The sequence below is a fragment of the Pan paniscus genome, chromosome 8 (assembly GCF_029289425.2).
Source record: "Pan paniscus chromosome 8, NHGRI_mPanPan1-v2.0_pri, whole genome shotgun sequence".
Lineage (NCBI taxonomy): Eukaryota > Metazoa > Chordata > Mammalia > Primates > Hominidae > Pan > Pan paniscus.
Window position 1 is genome coordinate 120,496,765 of NC_073257.2, and position 27,088 is coordinate 120,523,852.

Sequence of the window (27,088 nt, forward strand, 5' to 3'; positions counted from 1 at the left end):
GTCTTTCTTCTTCCTATATCTTGTTTATAAATATAGTATATAATATACTTAGATTCATTCCTTCTTTGTTCCTGTAGCTCCACTACTGATAATTCCTTACATGCCTTTCTGTGCTTGTTCTTACGTGTTCTTTCCCAATTTGTAAACAAATATGGTTAAAATGCTTGTACTTGCTTCAAATAAAGATATTAAAACCAAAAGAATACCTTCTGTGTCAATAATTATTTTCTCTTACTTCAAAATAAACTATGTTTTATAATTCTGAGGGTAGAATTCTGAAAATTATATTTTTCTTAATTCAGGTAGCTTCCTTTTGGGTTCCAACAAGATCAGTATAGGAAGACATCACTTGATTCTTCCATTTACTTGCTATTGCTGGCAATATTAAAAGCCTGTCACCAAGTAATGACCTGTCTCCATGCATCAGTAGTTTCTTGTATATCTAGCTGAATTTACCACTACTAGGACCAATTTCAGGATGCACATTCAGAGAATAGCATTACCAGTTGGGCAGTGCTATCTCCTCAGTGGCCCCAGCTCTGTGATGATCCTCTTCCTAGTTTTTGAGTTATCAATATTATTACTGTGGTGACTTTAACTTAAAAGTTGGAATCCCATATGTGTGAAACTCTCCTTCAAAGTCTGGAATGTCAGAAACAACTTGGATGTGCATTTTTTGCAAATGTCTGAGCCCTGAATCCTCTGAGTATGTGGGTATTATCTAATAACCACAGCCTTTTCTGTTGGTTTCACAGCCTTAAGGGTGGTCAATACCTCTGCAGTTATGGCCTCTGTATTACCTCAGTTTTCCTTTTGATCTTTCAATCCTTTAACAATTACTTAACCAATTCATTAAATACTTTCTATTCAAATACATAGCATGACTTCTGTTTTACTGACTGGAGTCTGATTTATTTTATTTTATTTTACTTTAAGTTCTGGAATACATGTGCAGAATGTACGGGTGTGTTACATAGGTATACATGTTCCATGGTGGTTTACTGCACCTATCAACCCATCATCTAGGTTTTAGGCCCAGATGCATTAGGTATTTGTCCTAATGCTCTCCCTCCCCTGGCCCCCCACCCCCACCGACAAGTCCCAGTATGTGACGCTCTCCTCCCTGTGTCCATGTGTTTTCATTGTTCAACTCTCACTTATGAGTGAGTGTGTCCATGGGTTTTCATTGTTCAACTCTCACTTATGAGTGAGAACATGTGGTGTTTGGTTTCCTGTTCCTGTGTTAGTTTACTGAGGATGATGGCTTCCGGCTTCATCCATGTCCCTGCAAAGGACATGAATTCATTCTTTTTTATGGCTGCATAGTATTCCATGGTGTATAAGTGCCACATTTTCTTTATCCAGTCTATCACTGATGAGCATTTGGGTTGGTTCCAAGTCTTTGCTATTGTGAATAGTGCTGCAATAAACGTATGTGTGCATGTGTCTTTATAGTAGAATGATTTATGATCCTTTGGGTATACACCCAGTAATGGGATTGGGTCGAATGGTATTTCTGATTCTAGATCCTCGAGGAATTGCCACACTGTCTTCTACAATGGTGGAACTAATTTATACTCCCATCAACAGTGTAAAAGCATTCCTATTTCTCCACAGCCTCACCAGCATCTGTTGTTTCCAGATTTTTTAATGATCTTCATTCTAACTGGAGTGAGATGGTATCTCATTGTGGTTTTGATTTGCATTTCTCTAATGACCAGTGATGATGAACTTTTCTTCATATTTTGTGGGCCGCATAAATGTCTTCTTTTGAGAAGTGTCTGTTCATATGCTTCACTCACCTTTTGATGGGGTTGTCTTTTTCTTGTAAATTTGCTTAAGTTCTTTGTAGATTCTGGGTATTAGACTGTTGTCAAATGGATAGATTGAAATATTTTCTCCCATTCTGTAGGTTGACTTTTCACTCTGATGATAGTTTCTTTTGCTGTGCAGAAGCTCTTTAGTGTAATTTGATCCCATTTGTCAATTTTGACTTTTGTTACAATGGCTTTTGGTGTTTTAGTCATGAAGTCTTTGCCCATGCCTATGTACTGAATGGTATTTCCTAGGTCTTCTTTATGTTTTTTTTTTTTTTTTATGGTTTTAGGTCTTACATTTAAGTCTTTAATCCATCTTGATTTAATTTTTGTATAAGGTGTGAAAAAAGGGGTCCAGTTTCAGTTTTCTGCATAAGGCTAGCCAGTTTCCCCAGCACCATTTATTAAATGGGGAATGCTTTGCCCATTGCTTGTTTTTGTCAGGTTTGTTGAAGATCAGATGGTTGTAGATATGTGGTGTTATTTCTGAGACCTCTGTTCTGTTCCCTTGGTCTATATATCTGTTTTGGTACCAGTACCATGCTGTTTTGGTTACCATAGCCTTGTAGTATAGTTTGAAGTCAGGTAGTGTGAGGCCTCCAGCTTTGTTCTTTTTGCTTAGGATTGTTTTGGCTATAAGGGCTCTTTTTTGATTCCATATGAAATTTAAAGTAGTTTTTTCTAATTCTGTGAAGAAAGTCAACGGTAGCTTGATGGGGATAGCATTGAATCTATAAATTACTTTGGGTAGTATGGCTATTTTCACGATATTGATCCTTCCTATCAATAAGCATGGAATATTTTTCGATTTGTTTGTGTCCTCTTATTTCCTTGAGCAGTGGTTTGTAGTTCTCCTTGAAAGGTCCTTCGTGTACCTTGTAAGCTGTATTCCTAGTTGTTTTATTTTCTTTTTAGCAATTGTGAATGGGAGTTCACTCATGATTTGGCTCTCTGTTTGTCTATTATTAGTGCATGGGAATGCTTCTAGTTTTTGCACATTGATTTTGTATCCAGAGACTGCTGAAGTTGCTTATCAGCTTAAGGAGTTTTTGGGCTGAGATGATGGGGTTTTCAAAATATACAGTCATGTCATCTGCAAACAGAGACAATTTGACTTTCTCTCTTTCTGTGTGAATACCATTTCTTTCTTTCTCTTGCCTGATTGCTGTGGCCAGAACGTCCAATACGATATCGAATAGGAGTGGTGGGAGGGCATCCTTGTCTTGTGCTGGTTTTCAAAGGGAATGCTTCCAGCTTTGCTCTTTCAGTATGATATTGGCTGTAGGTTTGTCATAAATAGCTCTTTTTATATTGAGATATGTTCCATCAATACCTAGTTTATTGAGAGTTTTTAGCATGAAGTAGTGTTGAATTTCATTGAAGGCCTTTTCTGCATCTACTGAGATAATCATGTGGTTTTTGTCATTGTTTCTGTTTATGGGATGTATTATGTTTATTGATTTGTGTATGTTGACCCAGCCTTGCATCCCAGGGATGAAGCTGACTTGGTCGTGGTGGATAGGCTTTTGGATGTGCTGCTGTATTCAGTTTGCCAGTATTTTATTGAGGATTTTTGCATCATTGTTCATCAGGAATATTGGTGTGAAATTTTCTTTTTTGTTATGTCTCTGCCAGGTTTTTGAATCAGGATGCTGGCCTCATAAAATGAATTAGGGAGGAGTCTCTCTTTTTATATTGTTTGGAATAGTTTCAGAAGGAGTGGAACTGGCTCCTCTTTGTACTTCCAGTAGAATTCAACTGTGAATCCATCTTGTCCTAGGTTTTGTTTTTTGGTTGGTAGGCTATTAATTACTGCTTCAATTTCAGAACTTGTTATTGGTCTATTCAGGGATTTGACTTCTTCCTGCTTTAGTCTTGGGAGGGTATATGTATCCAGGAATTTATCAATTTCTTCTAGATTTTCTAGCTCATTTGCACAGAGGTGTTTATAGTATTCTCTGATGGTAGTTTGTATTTCTGTGGGATCATTGGTGATATCCTCTTTATCATTTTTTATTGTGCCTATTCAATTTTTCTCTCTTTCTTCTTTATTAGTCTGGCTAGTGGTCTATCTATTTTGTTAATCTTCTCAAAAAGCCAGCTCCTGGATTCATTGATTTTCCAAACCATACCATAGATCCACACCATAGAATAGATTCTTGATTAATTAAACCATCACTTTTATTCAATTGAGATAAAGGGTTTATCTAAGTGAGAATATAGGAGAAGCATGTGGTCTGCTACAAATGATCATTAAGAATCTCTGGGTTCTCCCTATTGAATAAATGTTACTGAAATAACTGGCTAGTCATATGCAGAATATTGAAACTAGACCCTCTCCTTACACCATATACGAAAATCAACTCAAGTCGGATTAAAGACTTAAATGTCAAACCCCAAATTATAAAAACCCTGAAAGACAACATAAGCAATACCATCATGTACATAGGAATGGGCAAAGATTTAATGACAAAGACGCCAAAAGCAATTGTAACAAAGGCAAAAATTGACAAGTGGGATCTAACTAAACTTAAGAAGTTCTTTACAGCAAAAGAAACTATCAACAGAGTAAACAGACAACCTGCTATATGGGATAAAATATTTCTAAACTATGCAACTGACTTAAATCTAATATCCAGCATCTATAGGAACTTAAAGAAACTTATAAGAGAACACAAACAACTCCATTAAAATGTGAGCAAAGAACATGAACAGAAGCTTTTCAAAAGAAGACATGCATGTGGTCAGCAGCCACATAAAAAATAGCTCAATCTCACTGATCATTAGAGAAATGCAAATTGAAACCACAATGAGATACCAGCTCATACCAGTCAGAATGGCTATTATTATAATGCAAAGTCAAATAATAACAGATGCTGGTGACATTGTGGAGAAAAGGAAACACTTATAGACTCCAACCAGACTACTGGAGGGAGTATAAGTTAGTTCAATTATTGTGGAAAGCAGTATGGCAATTCCTCAAACAGCTAAAAGCAGAACCACAAATCGACCCAGTAATACCATTATTAAGTATATACCCAGAGGAATATCAACCATTCTACCATAAATATATATGCATGTGAATGTTCATTGCAGAACTATTCATAATAGCAAAGACATGGAATCAGCCTAAATGCCCAGGAATGACAGATTGAAATAAAGAACTGTGGCACATATACACCATGGAATACTATGCAGCAACAAAAAGGAATGATATCATGTCTTTTGTGGGAACATGGATGGAGCTGGAGGCTGTTATCTTTAGGAAACTAATGCAAAAACAGAAAATCAAATACTGCATGTTTTCCCTTATAAATGAGAGCTAAATGATGAGAACTTCTGAACACAAAGAAGGTAACAACATACACTAGAGTCTACTGAGGGTGGAGGGTGGGAGGAAGGAGAGCAGTAGAGAAGATAACTATCAGGTGCTGGGCTTAATACCTGGGTGATGAAATGATCTGTACAACAACCCCCCATGGCACGAGTTTACATGTGTAACAAACCTTCACATGTACTCCTCGAACCTAAAATAAAAGTTGAAAAAAAAAAAAAACAGAATGTATGTGTGTATGTGCATGTGGATATGTCTGTAAAAGCTAATAATATATGTGTCTTACATACTGTAGTGCTAACATAAATAAAGTGAAAAGTCAAGGGCTTAAAATTTCAGCTGAGGTTACATTAAAAAGAAAACCAAAAAGGACTTCTGGTTTTGCCAACATTGGACGCCTTATTACTTCCAGGTCCCCTTTCTTACATCTGAAATTCCACGAATAGCACAATAACAAGCAGAAGAATACTCTGAGAGTTGGAATAAAAAGGCATATTACCCAAATAACCCAGAACTTGAGGAATGACATGGTGATGTGTCCTCTTATTCCTTGTTCTGTCTTGTATATCCTGGACAGGGTGCTTTAAAAGCTTCCAGCACAAAACTGCCAACACACGCAGACAACAAAATCTCCAAGAAAAGCCTTCTCAAATCAAAATAGACTTAAATAAATGGAGACACATACCATGTTCATGGATTAGAAGACTTAATGTAGTAAATACATAAATTCTTCTCTAAATTGATCTCTAGGTTTAATTCAATTCATATGAAAATCCCAGCATTTTTGGTAGGTTTAGAGTAGCTTATTCTAAAGTCTATGTGGAAAGATTCAGGTCCTAGCTGCTTAAAAGAATCTTTAAAAAAGGATAAAGTGATAGACTGGTATGGTTGTCTATGTCTGTAGTCAGTTACTCAGGAGGCTGAGATGGAAGGATTGCTTGAGCCCAGGAGTTTGACCCTAGAATTTTGAGGTTACAATAAACTATGATTTTGCCTCTGCATCCCAACCTAGATGACACAAAGAGACTCTGTCTCTAAAATTACTACTTCTACTACTAATAATAATAAAAAGGATAACGTTGGAGAAATAAGAGGCATTACTAATTATTAAATTATTATATCCAATATTAAAGTCTCCCAGATAGCTACAGTAATCAAGGAAGTGTCCAGAGGCTGGCCTTTTCATAGAAGTGTAGACAAGTAGATTAATGGAACAGAAGAGAAAACCCTAATATATTCACATACAAGAAGGTCCAATTAGATTTTGATGAAAGCACGAAAGGCATTCAATAGAGGAAGGATAGTCTTTTTAACAAATGATGTTGAAACAATGGGACATGAACAGGCTGAAAATAGAAACCTAACTTAAACCTCATATCTTAAATAAGAATAACTCAAAATGAATCACAGACTTAAATGAAATACTTTAATAATACTTTAATAAAACAATCCTTGGAGAAAATCTATGGTATCTCAGCTAGGAAAATCATTCTTTGACATGACAACAAAAGCATAGCTTATAAAAGGAAAAAGTGATAAAATAACATACTTTAAATCTCCTGTGCAGAATAATTTTAATTAACATGTGGAGATAGTCTACCATCAGGGAGGTTGAACGTAACTCTTCACTCCTTAAGTGCGGGCTGCACGTAGTGACTTCCTTTGTGAGTGAGGAGAGTAACTTTATAATAGGGAAACCCAATAAACACCAACTCAGCCTGATGACCAAGGTTCATATTGACTTTGGTCAGCCGTATTGATCATATTTACTCATGATATGATGTGATATGAAAACAACACTTTATTTCTGTGGTCTTCCCCTCCAAAACACACAAACACAACATAAGATGCAAAAAAAACCCACATCGAATCTCAATTAAGGGATCATAATACCTGACTAGAATTCTTCAAACTACCATAGTCATCAAAAACAGGTAAAGTCTGGCTGGGGTGCAGTGGCTCACACCAGTAATCCCAGCATTTGGGAGCACAAGACAAGAGGATCACTTGAACTCAAGAGTTCAAGAGCAGCCTGGGCAATATAGTAAGACCCCCATCTCTACAAAAATATAAAAATTAGCAGAGCATGGTGGTGTGTGCCTGTATTTCCAGGTATTCAGGAGGCTAAGGTGGGAGGATCGTTTGAATCCTGGGGGCAAAGTTTACAGTGAACCAACAATGCCACTGCACTTCAGCCTGGGTGACAGATAGAGACTCTTTCTCAAATAAATAAATAAATACAAAAACAAGGAAAGTCTGTCATAGTCAACAAGAAGCTAAAGGGACATGAGTACAAAATAAAATGTGGCATCAGAATGGGATTCTGGAAGAGAAAAAGGACATAAGGTAAATATTAAGGACATTTGAATAGAGTACAAGTGCTAGTTGATAATAATGTATTAGTATTGGTTCATTAATTACAATGGATATACCATAGTAAAGTGAGGTGTCAATATCAGGGCAGAAATGGGTACAGAAAATATGTACCACTATTACAATTTTCTTCTGAACTCAAAGCTGCTCTACATTTTTAATGTTTATTAAATGAAAAAAAAATAACAGTTTTGATCTTGAAAAGGTTCTGGGAAAAGGATGAAAAGACACATTACAGATTGAAAGAAAATATTTGCAAGCCACATAGCCAACAAAGTACTAGTATCTGGAATGTATACAGCCGTCTTAAAACTTAACAGTGAAGGCCGAGCATGATGGCTCATGCCTGTAATCCCAGCACTTTGGGAGGCCGAGGCGGGCAGATCACGAGGTCTAGAGATTGAGACCATCCTGGCCAACATAGTGAAATCCCGTCTCTACTAAAAATACAAAAATTAGCTGAACTTGGTGGTATGTGCCTGTAGTCCCAGCTACTTGGGAGGGTGAGGCAGGAGAATTGCTTGAACCCGGGAGGCAGAGGTTGCAGTGAGCCGAGATCATGCCACTACACCACTCTGGTCTGGCAACAGAGTGAAACTCCATCTCAAAAAAAAAAAAAAAAAAAAAAAAAAAAACACTTATCAGTGAAAAAAAAAATCAATCCAATTAGAATATGCACAAAAGACATGAATAGGCATTTTGCCAAAGATGTAATTACAGATGGCACATAAGTACATAGGAGGATATTCAACATCATTAGCCACCAGAGAAATGCAAATTGAAACCGCAATGGGATATCACACATACATATCTGAATAGCTAAAAAAATAAAAAATAAAAAGTGGCAACCACAAATACTAGCCAGATTGTAGAGAAACTGGGTCATTCATAGATTACAGATGGAAATGTAAAATGGTCAGCCACTCTGGAAAACAGTTTAGCAATTTCTTATAAAACTAAACATCTAATTACCATGCAATGCAATAAAAGCTAAAGGTATCTTTGGACATTTATTCCAGAAAAACAAAAATATACCATCACATGAAAACTTGTACATAAGTGTTCAAAGGAAATTGTTTGTGGCTATCAGAGAGCAAATGAGGGATTCTTATGGTGATGGAGCTGTTCTGTATCTAAACTGTGTTAATGTCAATATTGTTCTTGTGATCTATCATTTTACAAAATATTACCTTTCAGAAAAATGTTTATATGTAATCTTTTTATTATTTCTTACAACTGCTGTGAGTCTACAATTGTCTCAATTAAAAAGTTTAATCGTGCTTATATTGTGGTCCTAAAACAACTTTTTTTTTTTTTTTTAATCAGGTGGCACTTTGTCACCCAGGCTGGAGCGCAGTGGCATGATCTCAGCTCAGTGCAGCCTCAACCTCCCAGGTTCAAGTGGTCTCCCATCTCAGCCTCCTGAGTAGCTGGGACTACAGGCATGCACCACCACACCCAACTAGTTTTTGTGTCTTTTGTAGAGACAGGGTTTCACCATGTTGCCCAGGCTGGTCTCCAACTCCTGAGCTCAAGCAATCCACCTGCCTTGTCCTCCCAAAGTCCTAGGATTACAGGTGTAAGCCATCATGCCCAGCCTGAAAATCACACTTAATATTTAATTGTACTGTTTGCAGTACTACAATAAAAATAATTTACAGATTCATCAACATTTTCTTGTGTCTCTATCCTAAATATGACATTCATGTACATTTCAGATTTAACTTCTTTCTCATCCAATTAGTTGCCAAACTATATGATTAATTTAATCAGTCCCTACTATATTCTTGACATAAGTCTTTTGCAAATACTGCTGAATCACGCTTTACTTATATTTTTCCTGATCTGTTTTAATTGTCAATTAATTGTTCTACAAATGCCTTTCTTCCCTTTTACTTTTAATTATATTTATCAGTGAAAATCTACCCAAACTCCCTAGAGAGTATATACATTCTGGGCCATAAAAAATATCAACATAGACAAAGACCCAGCTAAGAGACAGGACTATAAGGTGTCATAAAGGCTATCTGACTTGTAACACTTCTATATCTGAAGGAGTGAAAACCTCTAAGTAAACAGAAACATACAACACAGTTGTCTCATTGTTTTGTGTGGAACAGCCATTATCTCTCGAGTTAATAGTATAGCATTAATCCTAGTGAAGATTATATTTACAGTGCTATTATGCATATAACATAAATATTCTGAGCTAAATAATAATTGCCTCTTCCCTCTGGCCTCTGATATTGAATATACGCATTCTCTGCTTCACTGACCCATACTGATGGTATCGCCAAACATCTTGATTTGGTAAAAGAGCTGGAAGCAGAGACAGCTTGATGTCGATTTGCTGTTAATGAAGAAAGTGTGAAGGCTAGACTGACATCTACTTACCCAGGGTCCACTTTAATTTAGAAAAATGCAGTCAGATTGGAATGGAAAGAAACAATATGACTTGTTAATTTCCATTTTCCTATCCTGGGTAGGGAATAAAGAGGTAAATGGAGCTGCTGGTTCATCACAAAGTGCCACTCTGCCTTACTCTGATATGGAGGCATTGGATATTGAAATTTATAGCACTGTAGGCACTGCCCTCTGCTCTGGAAGAGGTCACCCTTATTGTGTTTTTATTATTGGATTGTCTTATATGTCCAGCCTGCTCAATTTGAGAAAACTCTGTATTCCATTGAGAGGAGACTTGCATTACACATGGGCAGGCAGCCCAGAGCATTAATTGTATACATATCATTGTATTTCAAAAATAAATCTTTCTCATGTTTTTCCCTTGCTTTCTTGCTCTTGTGCCTTTTCCTTGCCCCTTGAATTAATTTTTCCCATAAACTCACAGAAGCCAGCTGAAATTACAGAGGCAGGTTAGGAACCTAACAATCTTAAATATTCCCTTTAGGTGTTCTGTTCACAAACCTGTCACAGATACTGTTCTTTGCCTGGGGGCACATGTTTCTTGCAGTCTCCAAGAGCACTCTATGTTTTGTAGGCACACAGAAACACACACTTCCTGTGTGCCGTACATGTAGTGATTAACAGACTTTCAAGTCAAAATCATCTAGAATAAAAATTCTACTTCATCACCCAACCAGCTTACCTAACCTCATAATAGTCATACAAGCCTCCACTTTTCTCACCTGTAAATTCTAAAATGTCCCAGAGGGATGAGATACAGTTAAGAGAATATAATGAATGTTAATAAATTATCACAGTGACTGGACCTACAGTATATGCTAGATACAATATTTTTAAAGATAATCTCAGGGCTAGAACAGGCTTTAAGAATAATCTGTTTATAATATTCTTCTAAGCACTCTGATTTGAAATGGGGACATCTGGATGAACTCAGAAAAAGCCAAGGATCTCTAATCTCTAGCTTCTCATTACCTATTCCAGTCTCCCCATCTCACTATGTCTAATGTTAAAATCCATTTTGTAATATTACCACCAAATGCTGCTTTAAACACTGTTTACAAATCTCCACTGGAAGAAATCCTTCACCTGTTGAAGGAGGCTTGTCCATACTGAACAGTTTTGAGAATGCATCCTAATATCCAACCAAATCTGGACCCAGTATATTCCACTCACTGATGCTAATTTTACCACTGGGTTTAGAAATAACAAATTTAATTTCTCTTCCCATTTTACTGCTCTATGGAAATTTGAAAACACCTACCATAACCTCCCTAGACTTCTTTGCTTTAAGGTTATTGTATAATCAAAGTGTCAATCCATGAAACCCAACTTTTTTTTTATCTACCCAATTGAAATGCTCTTGCCAAATACTTCCTCATCTAGAGTCTCAGTTGTCTGTGTCCTTTCTGTCCTCTAACAAGTAATCCTCTTTGGAATTTTCCCTTTCCATGTACTAATTACTCCCTTCCTTTGCAAGTAAAGACCTACATTAATTTGGGAGGGAATGGGGCATTTTTTGTAGCTGTCTATGCTGCTATAAAAGAATTTCCACATTTTTTCATCTATTTTCTATCTCTGTAATCATAATGTAGGATACTAAAGACAAAGACCATTGCTATTAATATGAGAATCTAAGATTTTATAGTTGGAACTGGGTGGGGGCAAAAATCATTGAGAGAACACTTGACTGAAATTCCTGTTGTCATAACCATTTTACAGATTAGGCAGTTGAAGCACCAGGAGCTTAACTGACTTCCACAAATTCATGTAATCCTATTAGCCTCCCTCCTACTGTTCAAGGGCTCCTTATAACAAGATTTCCCATAAATGTGGTACAGATCTCTCAAGCCAGACCTAGATATTTTGCTATTTTACCTGAATAACTTTTGGGAGGTAATATTTAAAACTCAGATTTTACATTAAAGTTGTAGACTTCTGGCTTCTTTTAAAATGTAAGATTTCTGCATTTCTGGGTCAACATTCTCACTTTCCATGGAACTCAATGGTGCCTGCACCATGTAGAAGGGATCATTCTCTCCACTTAACTTGGCTTGGCTTTGCATATATATACATTTACCATGTTGCTTTTGTATTGTATCACATAATCTTGTAAGCATTTTCATATATTCTTTTTTATTTGAAGCCATCATAACACTGTAATATCACATGTATATTTTAGCTATAGACAGATAAGATAACTGAGTCCTCTAATGTGTCAGACGGGGTAGTATTGTGCCGAGATTTTAGAGTAAAAGTTCGTAATACATGTTAGCCATAAACATTCCTTGCAGAGTAGGAGGTAGAAAAGCCAGGTCTTCTGGAATCTAACACAGGGCTCCTACCATGGTAAGGCTTGCCACGCCCACTTTGTCTCATGTACCTCTCTTGACTTCAGTTTCTGGAATTGCTAAAAATGAAAGCCTCACAGAGCTGCTAATGAACACTCTCTCATGGTCAAGAACTGGATGAGTTACTGAAACATCTCAACATGCTGCTCAACCCAGCTCACTCAAATAGTCCTATATAGAAAACACGAACTATGTCCTGTGTGCGAGGTGGCTTCTGAATCATGCGCTCAGGCTGGATCCTGAGTGGACTAAATATTTTTGCAACCTATTAAAACTGATGGATATGTGTGTGTGTGTGTGTGTGTATCACACACACAATGATATGATCAGAGTTCATATTTTACTTGGTAAATCACTGACCAAAGGATTGCAATTGAGGTCCTTTTTCTATCTTGCAAAGAGCCTGACAAAAAAACTAATTGATGACTCAAATGCCTGGCATTATCCCTATGAATCATCAGAATTTTCGTGTGCCAAAACCCTAGGCCTCTCATTCATCCCCAAGTCACTCAGGTTCTGCAAACTTCACGTTTTCAATCATTTTCTCTAATTTCTCTGGTTTGGGACTTTTCTTCCAATGTCTTATGGCAGATATTTGGCAGCTCTGTGGCCAAATGCAAAAATTGGAAATTGAGGCTAAGAGAAGAAACGTTCTTATTCTTTGGAAGGGTGTTCTCTTGTGCCCAAGGAGACTTTTTAATAGAGTTGGCTAAAGCATCCATGGAAGTATCACCTGGCTATCCTAAGGTTTATTGGTAAAAACAAATAAACAAATGGTGATTTGGAACCAACCCAAAATGTAATAACTTGTAATATCTGGGGGTGTAACCCATGAATTTGCTTTTCTAACAAGCATTTCTAATTATAAAAACCTGAGCCCAGGGCTTCAAGAATTATGCTAAAAACTTAAAAATTATAGAGTAATCAATTTAAGAAAGAGAATACAAAAATAATTTACAATACCCTAGAACTGAAAATCACAAAATAAAATTAGATTGAGATACTAGTTGCAAGATTTTGTGAACATATTTAAAAAATTGCATTTTACCTTTGAAATCAGTAGTAAGATTTATGGTATAAAAATTATACCTTAAAGCCATTAAAATAAATTTTAAAAAATAATATGAGAGGTCACAATCTAATTGGCCTAATTCTTCATGTAACCACTAACAGGGGACGGATATGGTAATAACAACTTCTCAAAATTTTTGTAGGCATTCATTCTTCTCTGGGTTTACGACAACAGACAAAAATGCTTTGTCTATATTCATTCAAAAGGGAACTCAATTTTTTGTTCCTTTTGCATCTTATGCCCCATTAAATTTCTCATTTTGCAATCCCTGAGATTATACAGACTCAGATATTGTTCGGATGCTTTGAGATTTGTAAGCAATAAGTATGGAAAACATAGCAGAAGAAAATATAGAGAATGAATGTAGTTTCCTAAATCATGAGACAATGCCTAGTGTCCTCAGTCTATGCTGTCATATGGCCTCCTGGAGTTTTGTGTTTGGAAGGTAGCTGTTTCAGCTGCTTGTGCATAAAGTTGTGTATGTCTGCGTGTTTGTGCGCCTTTTTACTTATGAATCACATGTAAATACAGTGAACATTAGACAAAAATTCCTTCTTTTCCTTCTAAAATTTTTATGGATACAGAAGAGTCATACCTATTTATGGGATACATGCGATATTTTGCTATTTTGTAAGTCACTGCTTAGGAAACAGCTGCACGATATTAAAAATATGAGGTAATTAGGTCCAGAATATTTTTAGTTAAAAAAAGGCAGTTGGGTATGTGGATATTGAAGCAAAATTGATGTTTGGTGGTTTTCCTAACCCCAACACTGTTTTTTTCTTGATAACCTCTCATTACAGACTCAATTTTATCATTAAAATTAATCATTTTGTCATGATTAAGCCATGGGATCTTTGAAAACACATTTTATAGATTGTATAGTGTCATCCGAATATAAGGTATTTGTCATAGTTTGTTCAGGCTGATATCAAATAAAATATATTAAACTAGGTAACCTGTAAATAGCAAAAACTTATTCCTCAAGGTTCTGGAGCTGGGAAGTTCAAGATCAAGGTGATGTTAGTGTCTGTGAAGGCATGCTTCCTCATAGATGGCACCTTTTGGCTGTGCCCTCACACGGTGGAAGGGGCAAGATAGCTCTCTGGGACCTCCTTCAAAAAGGCACTAATCCCCTTCATGAGAGCTTCACCCTCATGACCTAATCACCTCTCAGAAGGCCCTGTCTCCTAATATTATCGTCTTGGGGGTTAATATTCCAATGTATGAATTTTGAGGAAATGCAAACATTTGGAATATAGCAGTATTATTGTTGCCTTAGGAAGAGTTAGCCAATCAGTTTTTCGTTTTTCGTTTTTTTTTTTTTTTTTTTTTGAGATGGGATCTCGCCTTGTCGCCCAGGCGGAGTGCAGTGGTGTGATCTTGGCTCACTGCAAGCTCCACCTTCCAGATTGAGGCCATTCTCTTGCCTCAGCCTCCCAAGTAGGTGGGACTACAGGTGCCCACCACCACGCCTGGCTAATTTTTTTTTGTATTTTTAGTAGAGACGGGGTTTCACCGTGTTAGCCAGGATGGTCTCGGTCTCCTGACCTCGCAATCTGCCCACCTCCGCCTCCCAAAGTGCTGGGATTACAGGGGTGAGCCACCGTGCCTGGCCCCAGCCCGTTTTTAATCATTTTTAGCCTTCTAATATAAATTTCTTTTTTCCCCAACTATTTGAGGTACAAATTCCTCTGAGAAAGAAAAGGTTTGAGGTAAAGTAGTTTCCATTTTAGGATAAAGAGTACAGGAGGACAGGTGGGCTTTTGGTGGTGATGAGAGGGAAGAGAGAGAACTATTCTTTTTCTTTTTTGATCTATTAATTCCGATGTCTGTGGTTACCAGACTGGAGCTGTCAGAAAAAAATAGGCAACTGTAATTGTCTTGAATTTTGGAGAAACATGGATTGAAGATGTAGTGCAGAAATTATTTATATTTGAATAGTAAGAGAAGCCAAGATATAAACACATAGAAGAGTATTACATTTTTTCTTGGTTACATGGCCAGTAAGTGATAAATCCAAAACACAGACCCAAGTCCTCCTGCCTTAACTCAACCTCCTTTCTTTAAATTGACCTCTCTTTTTGCATTAAAAATATTTGATCAGTGCCCACCATCTACACAACATGCATAAAGCTTCATGAGCATAGAAAACAAGAAAAAGCATGAACCCTTGATAAGAGTACAGGCACAGAGGCTATCTTTTATTATATATCAAGAATCCCTCTCTTATTGCTATGTCTTTCCCTCGTTTAGATCTCCACTGGGCCATCTTGTGGACCATTAGATGCTTCATATAATCGGAAGCCCCAACTTTAGTCCCTTCATTCAAATTCACGATCAGCATATTCATGCCAGAATTACCTTCCAAAGTTGTTTCTCCTATGGACTACGGACGATGTCTCCCTTTTACCCACAGGATAAAAATCTATTCAACTCTAATTGAAGCCTTCTTTGTCTGACATTCCACATTGGCCACTCTTACTTCTGTCTTTTTCCCAGGTTGAAGTTTCTGATAGACCCAAACTGACCTCCCCCATTTCACCATTCAAGATTCTGCATCAGTAGACATATATTCCAGGCTTATAAGCAAAATTTATTCCATTTTTCTACCCATCTAAATTGCATTTATTTAAAAGATTCACTTAAATGCCATGTCCCTTGAGAAAATGTCCTTTAGAATCACAGCCTGTGCTTAGCCCTGTATAACTACTGTCTACAATTTATCTAGTTCAGAATATGTTGTTAGATATTTTTTGAATATACATTATTAGGGCAACCAGAGGATAAGAAGGTCTTCAAGATAAGATATCTGCTTTATATATCTGTGTTTGACCAGTTATATGATTAAAACAAATATAGAAAATTAACGAGAACAATGACAGAATTGAATATAAGTTTCATAGGTAATTAAAACAATAAGCATTTCTTGATGATCTGCTGTGTGATATCATAGGTAGAGTCTCAGGTTTAGGCATTGGGACACTTGGCCTAAAACCTAAAAATTGCTGGGAAGAGCAAACATTTCTGAGCATCAGCTTCATTTTACACATTAAGGCCACTTGTCCCTAGTTATAGGAGAAATTGAGTAAGTAAAATAATTAAAACTTCTGTAATTTCTTACACGACATTCTGTTTGAGTCCAGAAACCTGCGGGCCTGTTAAAAAGTTTATTTTCTTCAGCCATTCCACACTGTAGCTGGGGGCTTTAAGAAGCCTCTAATCTTAGCAAACATTCATTAAAATAAAAGGCCACCTGGAGACCCTGGAGAAGAACTCTGTCAGGAAGCCAATTAGCTTAAGTCCACCCCTGACTCTGACTGCTCAGTAGTTATTCTAGAGCGATTTCTCTATTCCCTTTTTATTATTATAACCTGTAATTAGTTACTGTGCCATATAATTTCCATAGCCACAGGAAATATTTAACTGTAGCATCAGGGGCACCTGGGAAAATGATTAATTCTAGAGAGAGTGTAGTTTGGGTGACTAGAGCACATCAGGACAGAATCTCCTAATTGAGACAAGTCACCAATTTGAGGATCAAAGTAAAACTTCCTGCTATCATGCCATACCAAATGCCCTCCCCCATGGCTGTGTGATCCAGCTGAGAACAGCATGGGCTCCTGAAAGAAGTCCCACAGCCACATCTGGTTTTGAGGTTGTAACCAGACTGTGATCTTGGTTCTGAAAGGAATTCAATCCTCTTCTCTCCACCAAATAATAGAACACATTTCAGTATCTTATTCAAATTATGAAACATAAAACCCAACTTTGGTCAAATGATGAAGTTTGACCTACTTTGACATCTCATTCTCGGTACCCATCAGAGACACACCCTCTCTCTCGCGCGTTCTCTCTCTCTCCTCATCCTACACCTGCTCTTAGCTCTTCCATATATTCCAAAATGTCAATGACTAAGTTACTTCTTCCATGTGTGTGTGTGTGTATCTTGCTATTCATCTCTACTTTTTATTGAATTTCCACTATTTTAGCATGCAGCAGAGTGCTTTAAAAATATTTAGATCAAACCACAAAAGGCTGCTGCCCCCAAGAAGTATTCAGGTGAGTAGGAGGAAGGTAAAGCCAATATTTGTGACTTATTTCTATGCAACGGATGAGGCAGTTTGTGTGCCTTATGTTGTTTAACAGATGACATGAAGTCAGTGTTAGTATTTCCATTTATAAAATAAGAACACTGAGATTTGGAGGGGTTAAACACATATTGAAAATTCATAGATGTATGAATGTTTGAGCTTCAATTTCATTCCAGGGGGGCCTGTCTCCAAAATCTATGTTCATTTTTACTGCAATGTTTGTTTGTAATAACTGCAACACAGGATAGAAAAGGACACATAGAGAGATGAGATTTCAAACTAGAAATTATCCAGATGCTGCCTTTGATTGAAACTCTTTTCCTGTGCCTAGCATAGAATCTAGAATAAAACTGAAAATAAATAAATAAATATATATATATATATATATATATATATATATATATATATGAAGAAAATATACAGGGGAAGAAGTGCTTTTTGTCCAGAAAACAGATCAACTAAAATCATGCATTCCAGGGGCCATAGGCATGCAAGGCCCTGAAGATTAATAACTGACCCTGAAGATTTCCTACCACGTTAATTCCCAGATACACAAAGTTTCTCTCACTTGAGGAAGTCTCCTCATGTATGCACATGATGTGTATGAATAAAGAAAATTACCCACCATGTTTGTGGACCACAGAAATCATAATGGTGGGTCAGGCTCAGGTAGAAAGAACATACCCATAGGTCTGTGCAGGAGGGTGCCTGACACAGTTTAAAGAAGGGAAAGATACAGATTGGAAGGGGAGAGTAGGGGACATTTTACATATACAAAAGAGGACAGTTTAAATAAAATTATATAAGTAACAATGTATGTGTCTCTTTACCTACAAAGAATTTGAACCAATTAGAGTTGTAGTAGATTCTGCTCAATACCGCATTTTTTAAATAATTATATCCCATATTATTTTCTTGAATGGGTATATTATTCAGATTCCAGCTCCTTTGCCTCATAAGTTAGTTATTATCTGCCTTACTAATTTACTTTTGATGTTACAACTTAGTTTTGCAGTTAAGAGATGTGGATTTTGAAATAAATTTAAACATTTAAACAAAATTATGTGAGATCACAACCTTGTTCTCAATTTGTCTCTCCAGTCATTCTTAACTTCTTTTTATCTCCAAAACCTTGAATCTCTCTCATAGCACAATGTCTTTATGCATGACTTTGTCTCTCAGTGGCATGTTTTATCTACATTTTTTTCCCAGCTAAGTCACTCAGACCTTCATGCTGGAAAGTGTCTATGATTCTCTGGAGTGAGGCTGTCTTAGATGCTGCTTGTCTGTGCTCCTCCTGGGTATGTATATATGTGTGCATGCTACACTCATTGGTTTCTCTGCCTCAGACTATTTTCAGATGGAGTGCTTCCATACAGTGACCCATGCTTTACCATCCCTTAAGAAGAATAATTTTTCTAATAGTTTCAAATAAGATATTTTTGAAGAGAAAGGTGTACGTGTGTGTGTGTGTAGAGGGCCCCACAGGGATATTTATTTGCTTTTATTAAGGAAAGAAAAAGGCCAAGCAATTAAAGGTGATTGGATACATTGATTGCCAAAAACCTTGGAAATATAAAACTTGACAACCCTTCTATCTACCCTAAGGTGGATATAAACATCCACCACCAAAGAAGAGGGCTGCCCTCCTGCACAGAGCAGAGAATTTGGTTGTGTTTGTTTCTGGTGTGTGTGTGTGTGTGTGTGTGTTTTCTTTGGTTTGGTTTAGTTTGGTTTGGTAAGGAAAGGGATCTTTACTGAAGTATTAGGGGTTGGGAGAAAATAAATTAAATCTTACGCTTCTTTTTGATGGATAAGGCAGTTCCAAGAAAAGAACTAGTCCTTCCTGAACCACTGTGTCCTAGAAATTGTGCCAGAAACGTCATGCATATTATCTCATTTAATGATCTCTACAACCCTGGGCTCTCACGATCTCAATTTTATGGACGAGTAAACAATCTTACAAAGACCATACAACCTGCTAGAGTCACCCAGTTGGTTAAAAGTGGTCACAGGATTTAAACCTTGGTCTCTGGCACTCCAAAGCCCTTGCTTACTAGAACATGGGGGTTACTATCTTTGTCTTTTACTTCAGTTACAGTTAAAGTTATACTCAGGACATAGGCGTGGGCAAGGACTTCATGCCCAAAACACCAAAAGCAATGGCAACAAAAGCCAAAATTGACAAATGGGATCTCATTAAACTAAAGAGCTTCTGCACAGCAAAAGAAACTACCATCAGAGTGAACAGGCAACCTACAACATGGGAGAAAATTTTCGCAACCTACTCATCTGACAAAGGGCTAATATCCAGAATCTACAATGAACTCAAACAAATTTACAAGAAAAAAACAAACAACCCCATCAAAAAGTGGGCAAAGGACATGAACAGACACTTCTCAAAAGAAGACATTTATGCAGCCAAAAGACACATGAAAAAATGCTCATCATCACTGGCCATCAGAGAAATGCAAATCAAAACCACTATGAGATATCATCTCACACCAGTTAGAATGGCAATCATTCAAAAGTCAGGAAACAACAGGTGCTGGAGAGGATGTGGAGAAATAGGAACACTTTTACACTGTTGGTGGGACTGTAAACTAGTTCAACCATTGTGGAAGTCAGTGTGGCGATTCCTCAGGGATCTAGAACTAGAAATACCATTTGACCCAGCCATCCCATTACTGGGTATATACCCAAATGACTATAAATCATGCTGCTATAAAGACACATGCACACGTATGTTTATTGCGGCATTATTCACAATAGCAAAGACTTGGAACCAACCCAAATGTGCAACAATGATAGACTGGATTAAGAAAATGTGGCACATATACACCATGGAATACTATGCAGCCATAAAAAATGATGAGTTCATGTCCTTTGTAGGGACATGGATGAAATTGGAAACCATCATTCTCAGTAAACTATCACAAGAACAAAAAACCAAACACCGCATATTCTCACTCATAGGTGGGAATTGAACAATGAGATCACATGGACACAGGAAGGGGAATATCACACTCTGGGGACTGTGGTGGGGAGGGGGGAGGAGGGAGGGATAGCATTGGGAGATATACCTAATGCTAGACGACGAGTTAGTGGGTGCAGTGCACCATCATGGCACATGTATACATATGTAACTAACCTGCACAATGTGCACATGTACCCTAAAATTTAAAGTATAATTAAAAAAAAAAAAAGAAAGAAATTTTGGATGTTTTTATTTGGTACTTAGGCCTCATTCTCTTTTCTGCCAGTTAGTCATAAGACATCTTCTTTTTAAAAACATTGTGCAGAAATGACTTAGTTTCTGGCAATAGAGCCTTATTCCCCGGAGTCACATTATCTTTCAGGTGAAGCAGCAGAACAAATTACAGGAATTAAGGACCATAGTTCTTACCTTTCCAAAGAGGATGCATATTAGAAATGATGGAAGTAGCCAGACACTACGCTATCGCTAACGGTAACGTATGAATTTGAAGAATTATTTTTGTGATCTGTTGCCTATTTGTGTGAATTACTGACTAGTATGTGAATTCTCTAGCAAATAGAGTAAGGATAAACATAGTGAGGTTTGACCTCACAGGGCAAAAACAGAAATGGTGATTTAAAGTTCTAATAAAAATAAATCAACTTGAGCTAGATTGTCAAGAGAAAATTTATGTGAGTGAGTGGAGACATAGCTGATGGAAGATCTCCTCCTCCTGGCTCCTATTCTAATTTCCATTTCTGATTTTGGTCCTTAGACTAACATAAAAAATTGGCAAAAGAGAAATGAAATTATACATTATAATTATATAGACAAATGACATTTACAAAACAGGTAAACACCTGCAGTGAAACTGTGTTTGAAATTATCTAATAAGAAAGAGAAATAAATAGAGCACTCCCCTATTTCCAGATCCCCTCTATACCAACATGATAGCACAGTTTATTGGATGGTTCCATTATCAGAAATGAACATGGGCCTTCAATGTCTTGCTACTTGTTTTTGTGTCCTCAAAAAGGTAATCTTCTAAATGTGATTATGAAAGATAATTGCAACAACAATTGTCCCTTGGTGTGTGTAAATTCAGTTTTATCTGCCATTGAACCTACCAGTCACTGTTTAAGAATATCAACAGCAGCTACCAAATAGAATCATTGCAGAGATTAAATGAGACAGTGTAGGCGAAATGCGAAGTCAGTATTTGAATATGTTAGTATCAGTACTCAGGAGTCTGAAAGAGCAGTTTATGAACTGGTAACTGTCCCTACCTGGCTATTTTACATCTTTATCTCAATTAGTGACATTATAGAACAGCAAAGGATTTAGGGATGTTTTGTAACCAAGAACAATTACTTCATTTCTTCAAGCCTGTTTCCTCACTTATAAAGCACCTGGTTCCTAAGGCTGCTCTGAAGATTTTTTAAAAAGATAATGCATATAAACAACTCAGAACAGTACCTGTTTATAAATGCTTAATAAATGTTAAGCACTGTTACTAAGACTGAGGATTTTCAAAGGCATCTGAACAAATTCCCTTAAGTATGTCATCAGCTGTAGTCCCTGTGATTTAAGGCTAGCCTGGTTGCAAGTTCCAGATCCCTCGCATTAGGCTCCATGACATATGAGATCTACAATAGGTTTTTAAATCATGTTTGTCCTTAGACATATTTTTAAAGAGGCAGGGTTGGAAAATGGACAGCACAGCCAATGCCACCATTCTTTTTCATGTTCATGGCATCATCAACACTCTTTATGAGCCCGGCCCACATCTTAGATCCCTGCTCAGCACCTAGAGTACCCTGAGGTGAGCAAATGAGAGGAAGCCAATGATAACTACTCCCATGGAAACTCATTCTGATGCTATTCTTCTGAATCACAAATCAGGGAGGGAGGTAAATTTTGTAAGAGAAATGGAGTGAAGATAGGCAGGAAAATAAGCACAACAACAACAAAAAAATGGCTAATATTTCTTCAAGCATCTTCTAAGTCCTTTTCATCAGGAATAGAGATATATTCAGATTCTAGTGCCTGGTTCAAAATAACTGAAGGGTTCCTTTGTGCAACTGGGGAGAGAAAAAGGAATAACCAGGAGAATGCCAGCTTGCACTTTAACGTGCAGGTAACAGTGCCCTTTATCAAGCTCCTTCCCTTTATATTCTACTGGCCCCTTTATTATCCTACATAACAAGTCGTTCCATGGAGTCACCTTCCTCATGTCTGCACTCCTCCGGACTCCCCGTCTAAACCAGGCCAGTCTGAAGCTTTCCTTGAGATCCAGTCTGCGCATGTTTTCATAGTGTCTGTAGCTCCCTTCAAATTACTCTACATTTCTGAGGAGACTTGAGGGAAGAGCTGCCTCTTTTAAAAGGATACTAATACTGTTCTTCCAATCTCCTCCTCATGTGAGTAATTTCCATTATATTTCTGGGACAAGAAACTTATGTAGACATTCTGGGGTTAATCCTAGCATACTGTTATTAGGAAGCTTATTTATGTTTTTGATGTCTGCTGAGGCCCTTATTTTATCACTGCCTTTTCAGCACACAGAATCGTTCAGGATGATAAAGGATCGTTCTAATTATAAACGCGCATCTATCCCTCTTTCGCCTATTACTTCAATTTTAGTAGAATATGGTACAGCTGTGAGAAATCAGAGCTTCATAGCAAAGTTTACTTTCACTTAAGATGGGATGCCAAGCAAATCTCTGCTTGCTTTCTCTTTATACGTGGAATAAAGAAAGAAAACTGTGTCATTTACTGGATACATAACAACATAAATATCATAATATTCCCTTACGAAAATAACTTGCAGGTTACCTATCAATCAATAATTTGCCCAGTTTACATTTACATTTATTTTCTCTCTCTCTCGCTTTTTTTTTTAATTTTTTTTACTTATTATTATTATTTTTTGAGACAGAGTCTCACTCTGTTGCCCAGGCTGGAATGCAGTGGTGCATTCTCAGCTCACTGCTGCAGCCTCCACCTCCTGGGTTCATGCAATTATCCTGCCTCAGCCTCCCGAGTAGCTGGGATTACAGACATGTGCCACCACACCCAGCTAATTTTTGTATTTTTTAGTAGAGACCTGGTTTCGCCATGTTGGTCAGGGCTGGTCTCAAACTCCTGACCTGAAGTGACCCACCCGCCTCGGCCCCCTTAAGTGCTGAGATTACAGCGCCCCACCTCCTCTCTCACTTTCCTTCTCGCTCCTGCTCTCCCTCTTGCCCTTCCTCTTCCTCCCTTTCCCTTTCATAGAAATAACAGGAGGGGAGAGAGAGACACACACAGAGAGAAGTCAAAGGCAGACTGACGGCTGACTGATGAAGGGATAGGAGAGATAAGAGCATGTAGACAATACAAGCAGGGTCTATCCTAAAAGCAGCAGTTGGTGAAACAACTCATAAGATAAATTATATCACAACCAGTTAAATAAATAATGACTGGTTATTGAAAAATATGCTTCTTACAGTATCTACAAAACTGTAATTTTTAAAATAAAATAAAATGAAACAATACTGGTCTTAGATGTTAAATACTAAATATTAGCCTTTTCCTACTTTGTCTTTTACCTGACAATTTCAAAATGTAATCAGCTAGGCTAGAGTTTTGCAGGGTCTCATTAATGGAGACAAAAAATATTTCACTGAGAGAGTAATTAAAATCAAAGGAGCTTCTTCTCTATACATGTGATAAAATTAGGGTAATTCCTTCTCAATAATTCCCTCAGACCTCTCCTGGAGAGTTCCTACTCTTCAATCCTTTTGTGTCCCTTCCATTCCTTTAATTAGCCAATCTTAACCTTGTTACCAGCGACTAGACAAAGTCTAATTCAAACTATTTGTAAATTTACAAAAATCAAATAAAAGTAAATCTAAAGCATATCTCTGGAGACATGGAGTTTCTGTCTGTCTCTGAATCTTACCCTTCTGGTGGTATCAAGCTCAGTCCCAGGACCTTCAGCCCTGAACTGACCTTAAAATTTATGATCCCACACAAGAAAAGCCTATTTCAATTTCTCCAAAAAGGTCTTTACATTTCTCCCATGATAAATTCTTTCGTTCCAATCCCATTCTCCTAGCATTATTATATGATATATATAACTCTGATAGGAAAATTACCATGTTGTTGGCTGTTTTTCCCACATTATTGCCCTTTCTTATGCTGTTTTGTTGTTGTTTTGTTTTATTTATTTATTTGTTTGTTTGCCAGGAAACCTGTCTATGCCCTGCGAGGCTTCTTATAACAGATCCATGTCTCTGCATAATTTCATATAACAGTCTATATCACCCAACTTTGTATTTAATAATAGGCCATCTCACGTTATTTACTAACATTGTATGGGAGAGCGTCTTTGTTTTTCTACCAGATAGTAAACCCATCCACTCCCTCCATCCTCCTACTCAGCTTATGCATGCAATACAATGCACACTGATTACGTATGTGGACACTTAAGGATTACAAACATTTTGTGTGTGTTGCCTAGCATATTAGCTGGAGGAAAAAGTAAGGTAATACTTCTAATAACTTATTAAGAGTAGGTATGTGTATATGAAATTTAATATTAAAATGTTCAACATGGTTACTCAGCAAGAAAACACAAATTAAAATCATAATGAAATATTACCTCATGCCTGCTAGGGTGGCTATTATCAAAAAGATAAACAATAACAAGTGTTGATGTGGATATAGAGAAAAGAGATCCCTTGTACACTGTTGGTGGAAATGTAAGTTAATAGTCATTATGAAGAATGGTATGGAAGCTCCTCTGAAACCTAGAACAGAACTTCCATATGATCTAGCAATCCCACTTCTGGGTATACACTCAACAGAAATGAAACCAGTATATCGAAGAGATATCTGCCCCTCAGATTCATTGCAGAATTATGCACAATAGTCAAGATATGAAATCAACCTAAGCATCTATTAACAAATGAATGGATAAAGACAATTATTACACACACACACACACACACACACACGATTATTACTCAGCCTTAAAAAAGAAAGAAATTTTGTTATTTGTGACAACATGGATGAACCTGGAGGATATTATGCTTAGTGAAATATGCCAGGCATAGAATGATAAATACCACATAATCTCACTATATGTGGAATCTGAAAAAGTTGAATTTATAGAAGTGGAGTGGAGAATGGTGGTTGCTGAAGGCTGGGAGAGGTGAAGGTAGAGAATGGAAAGATGTTGACCAAAAGCTACAAAATTTCAGTTAAACAGAAGGAATACATTTTCAAGATCTGTTGCACAGTATGGTCACCATAGTTCATAATAATATATTGCATATTTCAAAATTGCTAAAACAATAGATTTTAAATGTTCTCGGTATAAAAAAAGATAAGTATTTGAGGTGATGGGTATGTTAATTTGCTTGATATAATCATTCAACAGTGTATACCTACATCAAAACATCCCCTTATATATCCCATAAACATACACAATCATTATTTTTTCAATTAAAAATAAAAACTTAAAAAACAACTCCCTAAAATGTATGTATGTATATCTATATACATACACACACATACACATACACACATATACATGTCTGCGTATACATATATATGTGTAAAGTTTCCTGTGGATACACTTGATATCTGTTGTCTTTTTCTCCTACCTAAGGCTTGTAATGCCAGAGGTGTCACACAACAGGCACTCAACAGGTACGTATGACTGTTGCATTATCACAGAGTTTCTGTATTTTTGTTTTTGTCATTTTCCTCATAAGTACATGTTAGGTAGAATGACTGTCAACATAAACATACCCTTTCAGAATTGAGCTTTCTACCTTAAACTTACTGAAATTTAAAGGTTTCATTTATTTTAGCATGTATAGCTCAAAGTTATAGAGAAATGTATGAAAACACATTGTATAAATACATGCAAGCTGTAGAGAACATGCTGTTTCTCTCCTGCAAGCACCCCTCTGAAATTTTTATGTCAGCAACAAGAAGCAATTTGGGAAGAGGAAAGGGAATGAAAATTTCAGAATGTGACATCTGCCCCCCTCCCCTCCTAAAAATATACCTTACCAAGGGACAACTCTTCTTTATATAATAATTGTAGCTAACATATAGTGAACAAATGTTTAAATGAGAAAAAAGAACGACCTTTAGAAAGCCATCAATGTAATAATTCACTAAGAAAAGAATCAGAGGTTATTGCCAAAACACTGGGAGACAGGAGTTGGGAAATATGATATTTACACTGGCTCAGAGATTACTACTGATGACAAAGCAGGGAAGGCATCTTTACAAAGAAATCCAGGGACCATCTTAGCTGAATGATCAATGTTTCGTCATCAACAGCAGAGTACATGGACCTTTCTCTTGCTGGGAAGCAATGGGAAGAACAGAGCGACACCCTGAGGAATAGCCTTGCTCTGACTCTTACCTGGATCTGATAATGGGGTAAAATTAGACAAACCAAGATTGAAGCCCATTCTATAAGATACTTGGCCTTTACCATTTAAAAATTTCAATATCATGAATGAAAAAGAAAGATGACAAATCTACTCCAGAGCACAGAGATTAACAAGCCGTCATATAACTAAGATGCAAAACAGGTAGTTTACCTTCCTGAGCAAAAACTGAATGTCTCTGTGTCTCGGGAATG